The 18,762-nt window shown below is 45.4% G+C and overlaps 1 protein-coding gene across 2 annotated transcripts in view; it reads right to left on the bottom strand.

Annotated features, from left to right (window-relative positions):
* Positions 1 to 16,033, bottom strand: part of WWP1 (WW domain containing E3 ubiquitin protein ligase 1) — a 2,181,222-nt gene extending 2,165,189 nt beyond the window's left edge. The window contains exon 1 of one of the 2 annotated variants that reach the window (XM_069621301.1): positions 15,902 to 16,033. The gene's annotated coding sequence lies outside the window, so the exon portion shown is untranslated. The remainder of the gene's footprint in view (positions 1 to 15,901) is intronic. The other variant, XM_069621302.1, reaches the window with a different exon arrangement.
* Positions 16,034 to 18,762: the final 2,729 nt, after the last annotated feature.

Raw genomic sequence — 18,762 nt, 5'->3', positions numbered from 1 at the left:
AGGGAGTTGCTGAAGCGTCATCTTCAATAATATCATCAATGGAAGTCTATGCGGAGCCCGAGGTATGGATCTTGACAGTTCAATCTAACTAGATCAACAATGCGTGAACTATTGTCGTTTGAATGTTCTACACAATGCGTTCATTCGTGTTTTGCTATTGAGATGTACGTATGGGTATTGGTCCCCAAGTACATTTTGTGTTTTCAATATTATTATACATACTAATGAAAGTTCTATGTTTCAGGGAGTCGATGGAGCCTCAGTGAGTGATGGATGTGCTTATCATGAAAATATAGTCGTTGCAGCGCGAGAGGAAGTGGAGACATGCACACACGAGTCGGAGCAACAGCGTCCAGATGTTGAAGTTCGAGGCAAGAAAGTTTCAAAGAAAAGAAAGCAAAAGAAGGTTAGTGTCCTGTTCACTATATTATGTTGTCTTTCACTGTCAATAGTTCAATACTGTAAGTTGTGTTTAAACTGAACATCCCTTTTCTAATCTGTCCTCTAGTTGCGAGTGGGTGTAAGAACTAGATCTACACAGACAGTGAAGCGAACGAGAGATGTTGCTTGTCAAACCTTTTGGCAGGGACTTGAGACTGGAGATGCATCGTGCCAATGGGAAGAATATGAAGTGATTGACAACGGAGCTATACCACCACCAGCCATTGATAGTGAATGTCCTCCTGGTAGTTTGGATGCAGTCGGAGATCAATTCACAGAATCCACACCCGCAAAAAATAAGAGCGTGCGAAAGTTGAAGACATTGTTTTTTTCTCCCATCTCCGGACAAGGAACAGATGTTGCAATGGAAGAGAATGACGTGGACGACAATGAAACACCATCAATATCACTCAGCATAGCGGAAGACGATATCAGAGATTGTACCTTTCATGCGAGTGACATGTCCTCAACGTTACAGGCCGAACCAGCTGGGATGCAGAGTGACAGTATAAGGAAAGAGGCCAAATTCATTGTATTCGATAGCTGTTTGATGGATATTATTATGATGATGAAATGTGGGCATTCGGTTGGTGGGGAAGTATGTGGGGAGCCATTGATTAATGTGACTCGTGCAATTCGAGGCACTAACCTTAAAATACATGCCACCTGTACACAATATCATCCGTTCGCATGGTCTGCACAACCCATGCTGGGGCAACTGCCAGCAGGCAATCTACTTTGTGCAGCGGCCGCACTTTTTAGTGGTTCAAGTTTTAAAAAGTTACAGTATTTCTTTCAGTTTGTGGGAATCCATTTCATTGCGAAAAGTCAGTTCTACAAATACCAAACCGATTATCTATTTCCAGCCATCAGCGAAGCTTGGAGAATGGAAAAAATGTCAATGGAAAGTACATTCGCGGGCAAACGCTTCAGGCTAGCCGGTGATGGACAGTGCGACAGCCCAGGATTTTCAGCCAAGTACTGCACCTACCACTTTCAGGACATGGAAAGTAAGAAAATTGTGAGTTCGGTGGTCGTGCAGGTGTCACAAAGTACATCCTCAGTGGCCATGGAGAAAGTTGGCTTTGTAGCATCATTGCAAGAACTACAATCGCGGGGAATGGTGATCGACCTGATAGCCACGGACAGACACGTTTCAATTACCAAGACAATGAGAGAACAGTACAAAAATATAAATCACCAATTTGACGTTTGGCATCTTGCAAAATCAATCAATAAAAAATTGTCTGCTGCAGGTAAAAAAAAAGAATTGCAAGGTATTTCACAGTGGTCCAAGTCAATCAGCAACCATCTTTGGTGGAGCTCAAAAACATTTGAAGGTTCCTTGGAAATTCTACTGGAAAAATGGCGGTCAGTAATGTTGCACTGTAGCAACGTACATCGATGGTCGACAAATGAGCATTTCCACAAATGTGAACATGGCCATTTGTCCACAGAGGAGGCACGGAAGAAGAAGTGGTTGATTCCTTCATCACCCACTCACAAAGCCATTGAAAAGATTGTATTTGATAAAACTATAACAAAAGCTTTGAGGGGACTCACGGAATTCTGCCACACAGGAGATTTGGAGGTGTTCCACAATATGTGCCTCAAGTACAGGCCCAAAAGATTGCATTTTGGCATGGAAGGCATGATAAATCGGACTCTTTTAGCGGTCTTGGCACATAACCATAATGTTGGCCGTCAACAAAGTAGGACGACCGGAACTTTAGGGACGCTTCGCTACAATAAGGCCTTCACTAAAAGAAGTAAACAATGGGTGATCAAACCAGTGTTTGAGGATATGCAATATGAGTTTATTGAGAGACTTATCGTAGATGTCCTCGATAGGCACATACATGGAGTGGTGAACGAACCTATGCAGGGGACAACTGCATTGCCACCCAACATTGCCTCTGTTCCATGTCCACCTAAAGCAGAGCTCATTGAGAAATACACATCACGGTTTAAATGATTGTAATTTGATTGTCTGTTCTCTCGAGTCTCCTCATGTTGCAGGCCCATTGCAATTAAACCAAACAGTAATATAAATCATTTTTACAAAAATTATAGAATGTTTCCGTATTGCAAACACATGGCCGACCCATAGGGACAATAAAAAAAAAGGCACGCAGACAAGATGTCCCTAAAACTAACTGCAGCTAACTAGAAATGTGTGCTCGCTCAAAGTGAAGGTCAGCTGCTTTGATGTTTTGCTCGGGTGGCGGAACGGCCCACGACCCAATATAAGGTTCTATTGTGATTTGACCTTGACAGGCCGGGACCATCCTGAAAGACTAAGAAAAGATAATGAATAAAAATTCAGAAACGAAACGATGAGCCACGTTAATTAGAAGAAGTAACGTCGGCAAAGAAGGAGTGGTGTTTCGGGTCTGCCCTACACAGAGACACAATGGAAAATGCAAATATAATGTAAGTAACTTTTGATGAGTTTATACCGCAATTTCATTACTATACAGTGGCTTTAAAGACGGGTTCAGTTGTACTTGTTCGTTCTATGTGGCATATTGTTTTCTACCGCGCACTATCTTGAGGAGAAACATCTGCTTTTACTGAAGCACCTCAAAACCTTCCTCTTTGCTTCTGCTTTCTCTCTCCCTCTCCCCTGCTACAACTGGTCCACTGTCTGCGACCTCGGTCCTGGGCCCTTCCACTCTCCACCTGCACTGCCTCCCTGTCAACCCCTGCACTGGGGGACTGTCTCAGTATCCTACAGCCCCCCCTTCCCAGCACTTGTTCTGCACTTATCTTGCACTTGCCACCAGCTGGCCCTATTTATTTATTATTTTATGCTACTTACCTTGTACTCCACTCCCCCCCCCTCCATGCCTCGCCACGCCTTTAAACACTTGTGTACACCCAGTAGCGCTGTCCTCGCTATGAAATGAATAATTTTAATAAGGATCTGATGGTGAGACTAATTTCATTTTTTATGTTTTTAGGTACATCATTCACTACTGTCTGTGTCACGAGTACCAGACACCTGCGGACGGGTTCTACAGCCGCCAGTTGCTTCTCCGCGTGAACAACGTTACCACCCTGACCATTTTATGGGACGATCGCCAAGTACAAGTATGCCCTTACGCGGTACTAACGGTTAGATGCAACATACCTACCGTTGTGGTGGCCTAGTGCCTGGTTGTTGGAACAGCCATGCGATTATCAGTGCGACCGAAGAGCTTATTTTTATCGTAAACCAACACCCTGTGTACTGCACACGAACATCGCTTCCCTCAAGACGAACTAATTTGGATCGAGAGCAAAGAAAAATGCAAATCGCTGAATATTCTCTAAACATTTGATGTCCAATAAACGTACTTTGCCAAATGTACAATCTTGCCGTTTGCTTTTAAACCACGGTTTCACATTCCGAATTGTGGCGCTGTATTGTGAGATGCTCTAAGACCCTGTGTACAGCAAAGGACCATCGCGTTCCTCAATACGAACTTTTTGGAACGTGAGCAAATAAAAATGTAAATCGCTGAATATTCTCTAAACATTTGATGTCAAATAAATGTACTTTACCACATTTACAATCTTGCGGTTTGATTTCAAAGTACAGTTTCATATTCCGAATTGTGGCGCGCTGTATTGTGAGCTGATCTGTGTTGATTTCCGGGGTCTGTGTGGAGTCGCGTAGAAGACGCCTGGGCGCGTTTGCCTACGCAGCTCAGTCACGTCACGGATAGAGGCGGGGAATATGAATGTTTTGATAAAGTCTGTTTCAGGGGCGGGGGATTTGATTTAGTGCCGCAAAGGCAGGTGAGCCAGGTCGATGCGGCGGAATGATAGGATTATCACAAAATGGAGGCTGATTTCGAGTGCGATAATGGGCGAAAAGTCGGGTAAGGTCCATAGGAAAGTTTCCTACGATCTACCGATTTATGCTTACAAACACATGGCCGACCCGTAGGGACAATAAAAAAAAAGTCCCGGAACTCTCCTTTAACTGCATGTAACTCATTTTTTCGTGTGTCGCCATAAAAAAAAGAGCCCTTATTCTCCAAGCTGGTCCTACAGGATTCCTCTTCATTCATTTGTTCCATAGCTTTTACTAATACTGAAGAGCTATCCGCCAACAAACAAACCTTAGGACCATCTATGGGTAAGGATACATTTTGAGTGCCGAAGATATGTTGCCTCACCTCATCAAGCGCAGGTTTCATCGCACCAACCTCAGCAAATAATTTATCTACATCAAGGTCTATTCCTCCCGAACATGGAGTGCTATAGTCTACTACTGTTGCCCCCCGTTTGGGTATACCGCCTGCAGGCAGTTTATATTGCTCACTGGGTTGATTTACATATTTGGCTGAGCAAGTCTCCCTTGCAGTGATAAAGCCCTCCAATCGATTAGTAGTGGCTAGTATGTCCACCATTGCTGCCTTTAGGACCCTGATCTCATGATGGGTCTAATTGTGTCCTTTTCCAATAAATCAAGTATACAAATGATTATGGGAAATTGTCACAACCCTCGCCCAAAATCCCCTCTGACAAACCCATTAGCCAGGTGGAGTCAGGACTCGGGCCTCTAGAGCCTGACATCCTCTTCAAAAGCCCTCATGGGGCCAGTCCTGGCGCCTATGGTGGCAGGCTCATACACCATGAACAGCAATGTGCTTGGGAACTACTTTATTGTATTGTCAGCCAACATGGAGGCATCCACATAGCTTGGTTCCTAAGAACCAAGCTATGCGGTCTAGTGTTTTGGGTGTGGCAGGCCTGGAACTACTTTCCCTGGTACTACTTTACCTGGGCTATATAAACCACACCCTGACTGCAGAACATCCTTCGTGTTACTTTGCAGCTTGCAACGTGACGCTCACTGTGTCCAGCTATTCCCTCGAACCTCGGAGAAGCAGACCTGCAAGAAGACAAAAGGAACATCATTAGCAGCAGCATCTTACCTGAAGTCTTCATCTTTAAACACTCGCAGCTACCGAGAACAGCTTCCTCGAATCTGCACTCCTCCCGGACAGAATGACCTGAAAGAGGAAGATAGAGGCAACATTAAAGAAAGCTGTAGAGACATTTACAAATCACGAACTGCTCAAAAGGCTTACCTGGCTGGTCGCCTCTCGGCTGGCACCACTCCAGACATTCCACTCGCGCTGAAGAACACAGCGACCTACAAGGAAGGAAAACACAGGTTAGCAAAGGCAAGACTTCGCAGCGCTGCGCATAGCGCTTACTTACCGCATCATAGCGCTCTTAATGCGCCATCATTTACCAGCGGGGCTCAACCAAGCCAGTTCGCCGCGCTGAAGCTCCGCATACCTAAGGGAGAAAAAAAAAGAAATTTTAAACAAAGAAAGCCATGCAGGATAGCAACAAAACTAAAGAACAGCAATAAGACCTACGTGAACAATATCAAACGGGCCAGCGTCAGTGAAGTAACTGGACCGCACTAGCCCATGAAATACAACGCGCCCCTGCAAAGAAGACAGGACGGAGAGCACGCCTTATTCTACCACAAGGCAGAACCTTCCCCGCAGACCACATCAGGGCAAAGCTGAGAAGGATACCAGCGAGTAACCCAGCTGGGTGGCATCCCTGTGGATACCAGGTGAGCGTAACAGAAATGTTTGGGGGACTTCAGGTTAGGAAGGAGAGGATGTGTTCACATTTATATCATCATTATGTAATACACTCTCATTACTTAGATCATCACCAAGGTTCAGATTACACACTTTAACTTTCGGGATCCCCTTATTTAATGGTTCTTCTCCCTCTTTCAGGTGACACATGTTAAGAACTTGCTTCCGGGGAGTCACTATAGTTGGTAATAGTTGTTTGTTGCTACTCTTAATAGCCCATGGGACCTCCGTGTTCATTAGGAACGGTCTTTCATTCATGGCATGCGAGTGCAAGACAAGCGGCGTCAGCATACCTATTGATAACTTGACCCACTTGTTTATTTTGGCCATTATGTCAGGGCCAATTCTGGAAATATCATTAAATGATCTATTAATGCATTAGGTTAAGTTCATCAAACATGTCATGTAAGTGCATATACTCGTTATCTATAGTCACTGCACCTTCAACATAGCTGATCTGGGTAAAAATGTGCGGTAACTCCTTGTCACCGCCACCCACATGCGAGCGTTGCACCGCATCCTACACCAGGGCCCTAGAAGCCACCCCACCCTCACTACTACCTTCTATTTGCAACACTTCACTAATCCCATTTACATCGGGCGCCCCGAAGTCTTCCACTACCAGCTTTACTTCTTTGAGATGTAGGAGCATGGAATCTTAATTGCTTTTTCCAGTACAAACCATTAAATCCACATAAATGTTATCATTAGGCAGCGGCTCGGTAAAACGGGCAATTCTCAGTCCGCTCGCCATTTATTTATTTATTTTTTGGGAGCTTTACAAGGGCGAGATTTTCACTTAACGGCCCCTGGATATAACAAGCTCACCTTGGTCAAAATTCACCTTTCTCCTTCATTAAACCACAACCAGGACTGCTCACCCCCTCCCCTAACAGCTTGTACACTTTCAAATGCATTTACGATGCGCGTGCAACGTGGTTTTAGCGAGTAGGTGGCCGTGTCAGGGGGCGAGACTAAAGTTGCTTCAGCACAACGTTATCAGCAGATGATAGTCCGTGTTTCCAGTATATCAAGCTTCCTCTTGGCGACTGCTCCCTTGCCACGTAGCGAAGCGGGAACCAAAAGCAGAAATACAGGAGGGCAGCAGGCCAGCTCAACAGCCTGTACACTTTCAAATGCACTTACGATGCCCCCTTTACCCAGGGCAGCAGAGTCTCAAGAATCGGAAGAGTATGAAGTCGCCAGACTTGTTGATTCACACTATAGGCACGGGGTGCTGCAATACCTCGTTCATTGGAAGGGTTATTCGTCTTCAGAAAGAACATGGATCCTGCCAGGCATGTACATGCTCCCAGACCGGTTCGGCAGTTCCATAGGCTGTATCCTGCTAAACCGGGTGGGGGAGGGGTGCTGATTCGAAGGAGGCATGTTGTCATGCCCTAGCCCTGGTGGTCCAGGAATAGGTGGAGGCTGTGTGGCTATGTTAGCTAAAACCGTCTTGTGTGGTCTAGTCTACCCCCAATATGGCCACCGCAGTTATTTATGCAGCCATTTCCAGATACACGGTGCATCATACCCATCTCTGGACCAGCACTTACTAGTACTTTCTGTTGTACCAGCGCTTCACTTGCAGTTTTCTTTCTGTTTCTCTTTTGCCTTGCCCTCCATTCCTTTGCGGACCCTCTTTTTCCACTTTCTGTGTTTGACCGTTCTGCCCTTAGTCTTTCCTCTCTGTTCTTTCACGCTATTCTTTTTCTGTTATTTCTTTTCCGTTCTGTTTCTCCTCTCTCAGCGCCTTCTATTGCTTCTGTACCTTCGCCTTTTGTCCCGTTTCCCTTCTTTCTTGCTTTCTCGATGTATCTTTTTCCTCCCTTCAGTACTGTTGCCGGCGTCCTGCTAGTTTGTGGACTGGTGTCATCTTTAACCGGCACGGTCTGTTTTTTTTTTTTGTTTAAAGCTCCTGCTCTCGCCGTCACGTACAGTGTTTTCTGCTTTCTACCAGTTCTTTCCCAGCTTTCTACTATACCACTGTCATTTATTTCTCCATCTATTGAGAGCGTGGTTTCTATACCCGGCGGTCGCTTCCCTTGTTCACTTCCCTTACTTTTTGTCTGTTCCCATTTTCTTTGTGTGGAACTTTTTGCTTAATTCTTTGGACGGCCTTTCTTCCGTCCTCTTGAGGTCCTTGCTTTTATTTTGTGTAGAGGTCCTTATTATCGGGTACCCGATTATCCCTGGGTCAATCCCTACACTCTGCCTTACAACTCCTCTTGGATTTGAACTTCACTTACCAAGGAAGAAAGGACATTTACCTTCAGGATCCAGCTACCACCAGTCATCCATCTAAGCTGCTCTTTCGCTCAAACACCACAGCCACAGACTTTCCGATCAAGTTCTGCCAAACCACTCTGCAGGTTTTTTTTGCCTTAAAGGCTTTTTCCCCTGGACTTTTTTGGGAGCTTGCTCCTTGGGGTTCCCCCCGACCTTGTTTCACTGCGGGTGACGGTGGCCTCCAGGGGAGCTTGCCCTTATTTACACCTTAAAAAGGAGAAGAAGCCCCAAAAAAGCCAAGAAACCTAGGAGAAAGAGGGATTCCGAGACTTACAAAGACACCAACCATTGAATATTCAGGTGAAGATAGGGAACAGGGAGGTTCTGCAGGCCGTGACAAATACTAAGTGCTGGACAATCTTGATTGTCTTGCATGATCCCTGTTGGCTTTTGCAATAAACGGCAGTTCTAACTTGCCGTTGGCCGAGTCTTCTGTTTATTCTGGGCAAGAAAGTTGGGCCCTTGAGAGTCAGGCAGACCCCCAGACGACCTCTGGTATACCTGAGAAAGCTACCCCAACATCTTCTATACCTGGACATCATCAACAGCTCTCTAACTCAAGGCACCTTCCCATCGGCTCAAAAAAAAACAGGACAAATCCTCCCTCTACTAAAGAAACCCACTGTGGATCCCGACAACGTAGGTAACTAACGCCCCATCACCCATCTTCCCATCTTAGGTAAGATGATCGAGAAAGCGGTAAAATCACACAACTGCAGCAACGATCTCCTCCAAACCTACCAATCCGGATTCAGACCCAGATACAGCACGGAGACGGCAACAATACAGGTGGTCGACAACGCCCTCAACATCCTTGAAGACAGCAACCCCTGCTTCCTGGTTCTACTCTACTTCTGAGCCGCTTTCAACAAATTAGACCACCAGACGCTCACGCACACCCTACATCAGCGCGTGGGGATCAGCAAACTTGTCCTAGACTGGTTCAAGTCCTACCTCGCCAAGCGCAAGCAGTTTGTTCAGATGGACTCCTCTAGATCACCAATGCTACCAGTCCCCTGTGGAGACCTGGAGGGTTCCATCCTCTCCCCAGTGATGATCTTCAATCTATACATGGACCTGCTGGAAGCCCTCCTAGTAACACACAACATTCACTAATACCCTGACGACACACAGCTATACCTCAAGATCGACTCCATCAAGGACATCCACAGGCTCAGACCCTGCCTCTCGCAGATCCAGTCTAGGATGTCCAGTGCATAGTGGAAGTTCAACCCCTCCAAGACCGAATTCCTACTCCTCACCAACAACACCAAATACCCAGACACACAGACCTGGCTATCAACCATGAACTTGGAGGGCTTCATACCCGAGCTCACCTCCTGCACCAAGTGCCTCAGGTGCCACATCGACAAACACCTCTCCACGACGCACATAGCTAAGAAAACTCAGACAGCTTGGTATCATCTCTCCCTTCTGCGAAAAGTCAAGCCCTTACTCCCTCCCGACAGCTTTAGCTCCATCGTTCAAGCACTGGTCCCATTGCACCTGGATGGGGCAATGCACTCCTCAAAGGCCTCCTGTCGTCCTCCCTTGTGCCCCTGAGAAGTGTCCAACACGCGGCCGAATCAAGAGTCTACGCAGATACGACCACATCATCTCTCATCGACCTGCACTGGCTCCCAATGCACGCACAAATCACCTTCAAGTCTTGCTGCCTCATCTATAAGGCTGTTGCCCACAAGTCACCCAGCTACCTCCCTGAGAAACTCAGCATCTCCGATGGGCAGCGTACCACCAGAAGCCAGGACACATGTAGACTGGAAATCCGCTGCTCCAAAAAGGAAAGGACCAGAGAACAAGCCATCTCTGCCTATGCCCTAAGACTGTGGAACCTCCTCCCAGTCGGCATCAGACTCACCCCCATGCTGCTACAATTCAGAAAAGAACTCAAGACCCACCTCTTCAAGGAGTCCCTCCTCCTCAACACCCAGGCCACCACGTCCCACCTCGCGCCACTCAACTCACTAGAAACTTCTGCCCCTCTTCTGACAACCACCCAGTACAGCTGCAGGTACGATGTTCATTCATCGCCCTTTTTTGCCAAACAATTTCAGCCGGAAAAAAAAATCTGCAGAAAATAGGGCAGGTTAAGGGCATAAGGGAAGGGGGCGGAACCCCCCCTCCCCCAAATAAAAACATTTGATTCGGTTTTTGAGCCAAACCATTTTGGCCAAAAAACGTGCAGAAAGAAATAAAAATAAAACGCAGATGAACGAACATAGAACCCAGCTGTTCCCCTCTGTTTCCTACCCCCCGGTGTACATCTGTTCTGTTACCACTGAAAAGCACACTGGTTATGCAACTGTAATGTTGTACAGCTCTGTAAAGCGCTCTGTTATGTATTTGTATAGGTGTATATCTCTGTAAGGCGTTCTGTTGCTTCTCAAAGCTAGGTCTGCGCTCAATAAATCCAACAACAACCACTTTTTTCTCACAAGCAGCTGTAAAGCAGGCTAGATTTGAAATTGAGGAGAGGTGGGAGATATTTAGCTCCCGCTTGTAGCCCAGAGGACCATGGTTAGCTTGACTCCAACAGCTACCAGCAGCTACTGTTGGATCCACAGGCCAACTGATACAGAACATACATACCCATGTGACATTAACTTTGTGCGTTTGGGACAATTAATAAATGAGAATTAGGGCACATCTATATGCCATATACAGAAGTCATAAATAAAAGGACAAAATGTTACGTTTGCATTTTATGTAGAGGAAGGATTTGCGGCATGCCATATACTAGCTCCTCGTTCCCCAATGGTAGCTCCTGCACACCATTTAATGCAGGATACCAGAGAGCTGCTTTTATCTCCTGCTCATCAAATCTTAATTTCGATCCCTGAGCCAGTGTAGAGCTTTACTGGCATCACAGTGCTACTCTCAGTAGCACCAATGGGACAATCTGGAAGCAACAATGTAACTAAAACACAAATTCTCAGGGGAAAAAAACAAAGCTGTTAAGCTCACACCCGGAATCCTGACAAAACCACAGAATTAGGTTAATGGAAAGGCTGATTCTGAGCTCCATGTAAAATAAGAAATGTGCCATTCCCCCTGAAGGATTGACTTCTTATTGACCCCCTATTATGCGTCAATATTTATAAAAAAAAGGTGCTGAATATGGAGCAAATAAGAAAAGTGCCATTCCATCACGAAATTACACTTCCCTTATTGTGCACAGAGCTTGGAATCAGGCCCGGATAAAGAGAAGGTGGGAGCGGTTGGAGCTCTGAAACAATCCCACTACCTTGTAAATGAGCTCCCTATCTGACAGTCACATCTACTGGCAGATTACCAAATTTGCCAGTGGTAATACCTGGGCTAACCCCAAGGTGTTCTCCTGCCTGATAGTCAATGTGCACAAGAAACTGTATTTATAGGTTTGGGGATACCTACCCCACCTATGGAGCAGACGCAAGAGTTTCTCAAGGGAAAACCTCCTAAAACTGAGAACATAATTTCTCTCACATGTTATTTAAAAACGTGTCACCATACAGCTAGCAGCTGGAATAAATGGAGGCCACTAATCAAATCAGAATACCAAAGAATTAACTCTTCAGCAGCAGATCCCAGGGGACAATATATATTTTTAACAGGAAGGCTGATGCTAGCCCCAATTTAAATAAATTAAATTAGACTGGGATTACAAACGTAGGACCAACACAAAGTACAATGAGACACAGCAGTGTGTTGTGATGGGAGGCTAACTTACTTGGACATTTCAGGCCACAGGGTCGCCAGCCTCACAGATTAGTAGGCAGCAGAGGTTCCTAGGTGCAGTGCCCCTTTATCCAAGAAAATGACACTAAAATGTATACTGAATTGGGACAATACCGGAATGTGCACCCCTCCAGTCAGCCAGCATCATTACCCAAATTGTTTCCCCAGATATTCTCATTTGTATAAGTCTATAATGAACATTTCTATAAATTATTGTGCACCACCTGTTAGTTGGTGTTATCCCCATTCTATGCATAAACGTTCATAGTCCAAGGCATAAATTTGTTTTCAAAAATTGATTAGCAGAGTTTGCTAATGAAAATTGTTTTGATTAGCAAACAGACCCATTTGATTAGCAATGCTGTACTAATATTGTTGATGTCACCAGAAGTTATTTGTACACAAGACATGAAATGAGCAACAATACAGCAGTTTTGCGAACCGCTGAAATAAGACATAAGTGAGAGGAGTGAGGCCTTGCAAATTCTGCAGGTCGGGTAACTTAGTTTACTTATTCACCCTAAGAGAAATCACTCGACCCATAGCAACGGAGGACAACAAAAGTAAAATACAATTTCTGCAAAATGGTGCGTGTCACTACAAACCCACTTTATGTTTGGCACACTGCTGCCAGCCAGGCACAGTGAAACATTTACTGCAAACAAAGTAAATGTTACAAAAAAAAACCTTCAAACATCTCTTGCTAATGCTACTCGCCCTTCATAAAATCTACTGACTTTGCGAGTGGCCGAAAAGACTTTACGAGCCATAGATGAGCGTCTGTAAAATGTAAAAAGGTTAGCTGCATGAATGGACACTAATAGAAGCTAAAAAGGCTCTGAAAACAGTTTGGCCAGCTGTCTCCTGCAGGTGTTAATATAATACAATCATAATCATAATCATAAAGCACAGTGAGCTCTGGGTGTACAGACTGGATGGAACTATTGATCACTACTTTGCGTAAGCATCTAGTTTGCTTTATGTATTCATTATGTAAGAAGAAAGAAAGATTAAACGGAGTGGGTTGCATAGCAGGCAGAGAACTAAGCAAACTAGGTGGAATATTGTAGTTTGTGGTCATCTCACTTTCAGGGTACCTGATATAAAGTAACAGGGTGATAACATAGAATGTCAAGGAGTATGGGTTCACTCAGGGGTTGAGCACCAGTTGCAAGATGTATGCAACCTGTAGGTTATAGAATGGCAAGCAATATGGGTTGGTTCGCTCATGGGTTGCAAGATGTATGCAACCTGCTAGTTATAAAACTAGGTTTGCCATCAAAAGCATTTAATCATGTACATTTTTAAGTGTTCACTTGTCAAAATGATATCTCTTCCCCACAAAATGAAATATAGTTGACACTATGAAATTAAGATACACTAACCTAAACTTGATTGTAAAGCATGGTGATAATGCAGTGTTTTACAATATCAATACTGTAATTATGCATTATCTAACAACTTACATTTTAGGAATGGAATTGCATGTTTGTCTTTTAAAATATAAAAAGCTGACACATACTGGTCTTTGCCAGACATGATATAGAAAGTTTAATAAAAGTATAACCCTGATTGCTTCTAGTTTCCTATTATTTGAAAAAGAAACAATTCTTGCCTAGCACTCCCACACATGCCTTTGGCACTAAGAGTGGAGGAGAGGATTACTGCTGCACTGCTGCACATTCTGTCCATTAGCATTCTAAGTGAAAAGATAAAAGAGGGTGAAGAGAGCACATAGGGCAAGAGAGGAATGCAGAGCAAGCTGTGCTTGCATTGAAGAGGGCAACTTAAATGGCTAACTTTGCTACACAAGTATCCGTTTGATTAGCAAACCTACAGAATTGCATAGCAAATCGCTATGCGACAATGCTAATTTTATTTTATGCCTTATACTCCCTAGACCAGGGCTCTGAAACGTTTGGCTCCCTTGATGTTTCAGACTACAATTCCCCATGATATCTTGCTATTGACTATGCTTGTTAGTTTGGTATCTGGGAACCCCACGTAAGTCAGCCAGCATGCAGGAACCACGCAGGAGTCAAACAGGAAATGTCCTTTATTACTTGGTTAACTAGGAAGGTTACAGGGGAGAGATAAAGCTAGGCATCCTACTACGGGTTCCCATCTCCCAGTCCCAACCAACAGTGATCTCTAGAATCCCACCCCACATTCCCAAGGTAGCTGACCCACACAGACAGCAAGGAAAGCATTCACTCTGCATGCACACAGGCCAAATAAACATAACAGACACCACTGTTAGGGATGATGGGAGTTTTAGTCCAAAACATCTGGAGAGCTAAAGATTGCAGACCCCTGCCCTAAACTGTTCACCTTATCACAACTTTTTACATCAATTCATGCAAAGCTCCCTTTTATAGTACTAGGGGTCTGCTTGCCAACATTGTACATTATTTCTGGTCAAACCACTCATCTTATATGAATACAAAATAAATGCACTCATTATTTGGGGTTGGATGGAGAGCAGAGATGGGGACAAGGGGTGAACTCACTGCAGTACATGGTGTGCAGGTGCAGGGCGTACTTCAGAGGCACTGCCACAGGAATAGTTGGTGCACATGTGGATTGTTTTTTGCAGATGATAATAAGCATGACTGGTAACTACGAACCATAAGAACAGATGTACTTACTAGTGAGGCTAGTCTACAACTAGCAGAGAGCTGTAATCAGCGTAGGGGCTGATGCCAGAGTTGAGGGATCACCACAGGAAGTTGGCGCAAACAGGGAAGGAATCTGCTCAGAGTAAGACGATGCAAACTGGGATTGCTGTGCTCAAAGGAGGAGCTGATGCACATAGGAGTGAGTTGTGCTTACTGCTGGTGCACGCGTTAAAGCAATGTACTCACTGCAATTGCTGGTACTCAAAGGGGCTGAGCTGTACTTACTGCAGGAGCGGATGCGCATAGAAGCTTGGTTTACGGTAGAAGCTGGTGCACTTACAAAAGGGAAGCTGCACTCACTGATGGTTCTGGGGGAAGAATACAAGGAGAGACGTGTACTCTCTGTAGAACCTGATACACAAGGGTAAGCGCTGCAGGAACTGGTGTGTTGTATATTGTGCTGTATTCACCGTAAAACAAGGTTCTGCAAATGTTTTGGACTGCGGCCAATAATACCTCACAATAGAGCATGCTCTTTAGGGATGATCGGAGTTGTAATCCAAACAATCTGGAGAGCCAATCCCTACTGAGGGAGGTGGTGCGTCTAGCGAAGCGCTGTACACGGTACGTCACAAGGGTACAGCTGTAGTAGCTGGTGTATATAAAGGCAGGAGGTTACGTTAACTGGGGTGTACTCCCTATAGCACAAGTAACACATATGGAGATCTTAGGCGACACGCACAGTGGAGGACTACACTTGCTGCAGAAACCGATGCACCCAGGGTACGAAGAGTTAGTTCACTTAAAGTACAACTATACGCACTGGAGTTCACTTCACCCACCTGGGGAAGAGGACTGTACTCGCTGCAAGAACCGGTGTACACGGAGTGTGAGGTCTGTATTCCCTAAAGGAGGGGTGAGTTCTTCGCGGTGGGCTTGTGGACTGGTTAGGGGTAGTCAAAATGGGTTCTTTGGGTGTCATTCTGGCACCGTTGGGTTACAGTTCTGCAGTCTCTTGTAATCCACGGAGACGACTCCTCGAGGACAGATGCATGGAATCCCCGGAGCATAGACGCTGCTAGTATATAACGGTTCTGGTACTACCTCCCTGTGCGGGTGGGTAAGCTAGGCACAAGTCAGGCCCTATCTTAGGGATCGGGTCTGCTCCTGTCCCACACGTTATAGTGCTCTTACCCAGGCACGAAGCCCGCCGCCGCTGTTTTCGCTCGGCCTCACCCGGCTCCTTGGCCTGCGCCGCCTGCTGCCATCTCACCACCACAGCCCACAAAACACCGGAGCGCCACCTTCTGTGACGTGAAGCGCTCTCCTGCCCAGAGCTAGGAACCTAGAGAACTTCAGACATTGGCATAGAAAGAGGACAAGTGAGAACGTAAGACTACAGTGGCATAGACACAGAAAAGGGACGGACTGCCAAATGCCTGAACATATAATAAAAATAAAAGTGTGCTCAGAAAAAACAATGTTGTTGCGTGGAATCCATGGAGACGACTCTTCACGGACACCCGGAAACTGACCATAGACGCTGCTAGTATATAACTCTTCTGGTCCCTGCGTGGATAGGCAGGGAGTACGCGGAACTGCCCACGGAGCTATAAGGAGGAGCATTCCTGTTCCTCTAGGGAAATTATAGATTGTCAAATGGCTGTATTTCCTAATCGGAGCGTACGGGACGATTTGCAGTGACAACACTCATACCTGCCTAACCTCCGAAATGTTTCCGGAGACTCCGAGATTTTAAGCATTTCTCCGGGTCTCCGGAAAAGTCCCGTGAATCTCAGGAATTTTGAGATTTTTTCCGGGTCCCGTCATATTCTCCACCTGATTGGCTGCCTCTGGTAGCCAATCGTGTGGAGAAGTGGCTGGGACCCGGAAAGGGCGCTCAATGCGACCCTGACCCCTGTAATAATAGTGCTTTCAATCCATATCATTGGATTGAAAGCAGTATTATTACGGCGACGCTGCTGTTGGGTTTTACTTATTCTGTTCATTCCCTGATTTGAGTGTGTGAGCTTAGAGTGTTGAGTATGGAGTGTTGGCTGTAGAATGTTATTGGGTAAAGCTGCTCTGATTCCATAGAGAGTCAGTTGGGAACTGAAGCCTAAGAACAGGGGGACTGGTGGATGTCTCTCATATGAAGAACTTGTCTTATGTTTACTTTATAAATTCCTATTGTACTTACCTACAACTACGAACCCAGTAAAATCTGTCTACGCCACTTGAGGCTCCAGTGTGATCTGTACTACTTTAAACTATAAACTTAACACTCTTGAAAACTGAAGGAAATCAGGTACAGAAAGGAGCAAACGAGCAGGCACAGTACAGAAAGCAGAAACAGAAAGCAGTGAGCAAGCTGGAAGCAGAGGACAAGTGGTGGAAAGCAAATAGCCACCAGGAAAAGCAGAGGAATCAGAGGCATCCACCGGCCCCCTCCGGCCCCAAGGTGAGAGCACCCTTGTCCTGCATTACGGGAATGTCAGAGACACCTGGAGTGATTTTGGGGGGCAGCGTTTTACACCCCTGAAAGTTAGCCATTTGGTAATCTCCATATGCCATATCGAGTGCCTGAAAGCTGTACTGGAGAGCTGTGGTGCACCTGAGACAGAGCGCAATTGAAGGGAGTGGCGGTTTACTAGGGAAAAGTTTAAGGGGCCGGGTGAACATGTGAGTGACTTTGGTGGTCGGCAGTGAAAGTGAGAGAAAGTCTTAAGAATAGAAGCGGCTTCAGTATTTACTGTCAATTAGTGATTTCAAAGACTTTACTTTTCGTGAGGGGGTCCTTCCCTGGCACCAGGAGAATGTACTTTGTCAGCAAGCTGATCTCATGCTGTTTGAATGCATACCGTTCAAATGCACCCTGTTGGACTTAAATGCTGTTCAGGAGTCTTACCGTTGTGCGGGCGTCACCTTAGGAAAGCGCAGTGAGGGCGGCATGTTGTTTACAGCACGTATCACAGCTGCTGTGGACTGGATGGCGGTTGCTCCTGGGAGCTGTGTCCAGTTTGGAGCTCCGTTTGTAAATGGTGACGTCATCAGGCTCTGCAGGGTAATGGCGATGCAGGCTGTGAACGAATGTTGAGGAGGACGTTCCATAAAGCTGAAAGAATGGTTTCTCATGCTATGTACTGCAGTGGCTACGACGGGCAGTGCTGAGAAAAGCACCTTTCAACGTGGTCACAACATGATCTAAGCGTCCCTTTCAGCTGGGCCAATCAGATTACACAACGGTGTATTACGAAAAAGAGAAAGGAACAATACTTTGAAATGTACTCTTGATGTCCGTGTTTTGGTATGAAAAAAAAGGAGGACTGTTTAAGCTCGGATCATCAAGCAAGAGGAAGTAATGTGTATTGGTCATTTTTTTTTGGTTCGGATCAGCAAAGCAAATGACACAGAGCGGATCATCGGAGCAGTGAGATTATCATTTTAACTGTTTCATGTCTGGGGCCTGAGGTCTATAGAGTGCCCTGTAACTACCTTAATGATTTTAATTTTTTTTTGCTGCTAGCACAAACTATGCTACTAATGTTTAAGTCATTAGGTACTGTTGGAACACATGATCTCTTGTAATAGGGGGAGGTCAATTGTAGCATGGGATTGGTCGTGGCACTGACCTTCTATAAAGTAAATTGCAAAGTTAAATACTGAAGAGATGCTGCAGATAACAAGTAGTGAGGCATGATGTGTGCGCTTTAGGTGCAGATAGATTGCAATGCTGGATATTGGTGGGTCAATGACAAGAGATTACAACACTACAGATCTTGCAGTGAGAAGATGTGTTGACCTCAAATGTATATTGTGGCAGTTGGTGGTGTTGGTTATTATGCTATATGGCATTCTAAGGGCATATTGTGTTTGGGGATGTAGTTCCCGGTGTTGAGATGCCTAAAGAGGTGGTGTGTTTTTGCCAATATTGGTGGCGTTGTTTGGCGCTAATGGGTGCGTCTATGGGAAGTTCTGATGTCTTGGCTATGTACTGAAATTCAAAAGCTATGTACTGAAATTCAAAACCTAATGTGAGTTGTGTTTATGTTTTG

The sequence above is a fragment of the Ambystoma mexicanum genome, chromosome 5q, assembly GCF_040938575.1.
Source record: "Ambystoma mexicanum isolate Mex_15411 chromosome 5q, UKY_AmexF1_1, whole genome shotgun sequence".
Classification (NCBI taxonomy): Eukaryota; Metazoa; Chordata; class Amphibia; order Caudata; family Ambystomatidae; genus Ambystoma; species Ambystoma mexicanum.
This window is presented reverse-complemented; position numbering and strand designations above follow the sequence as displayed.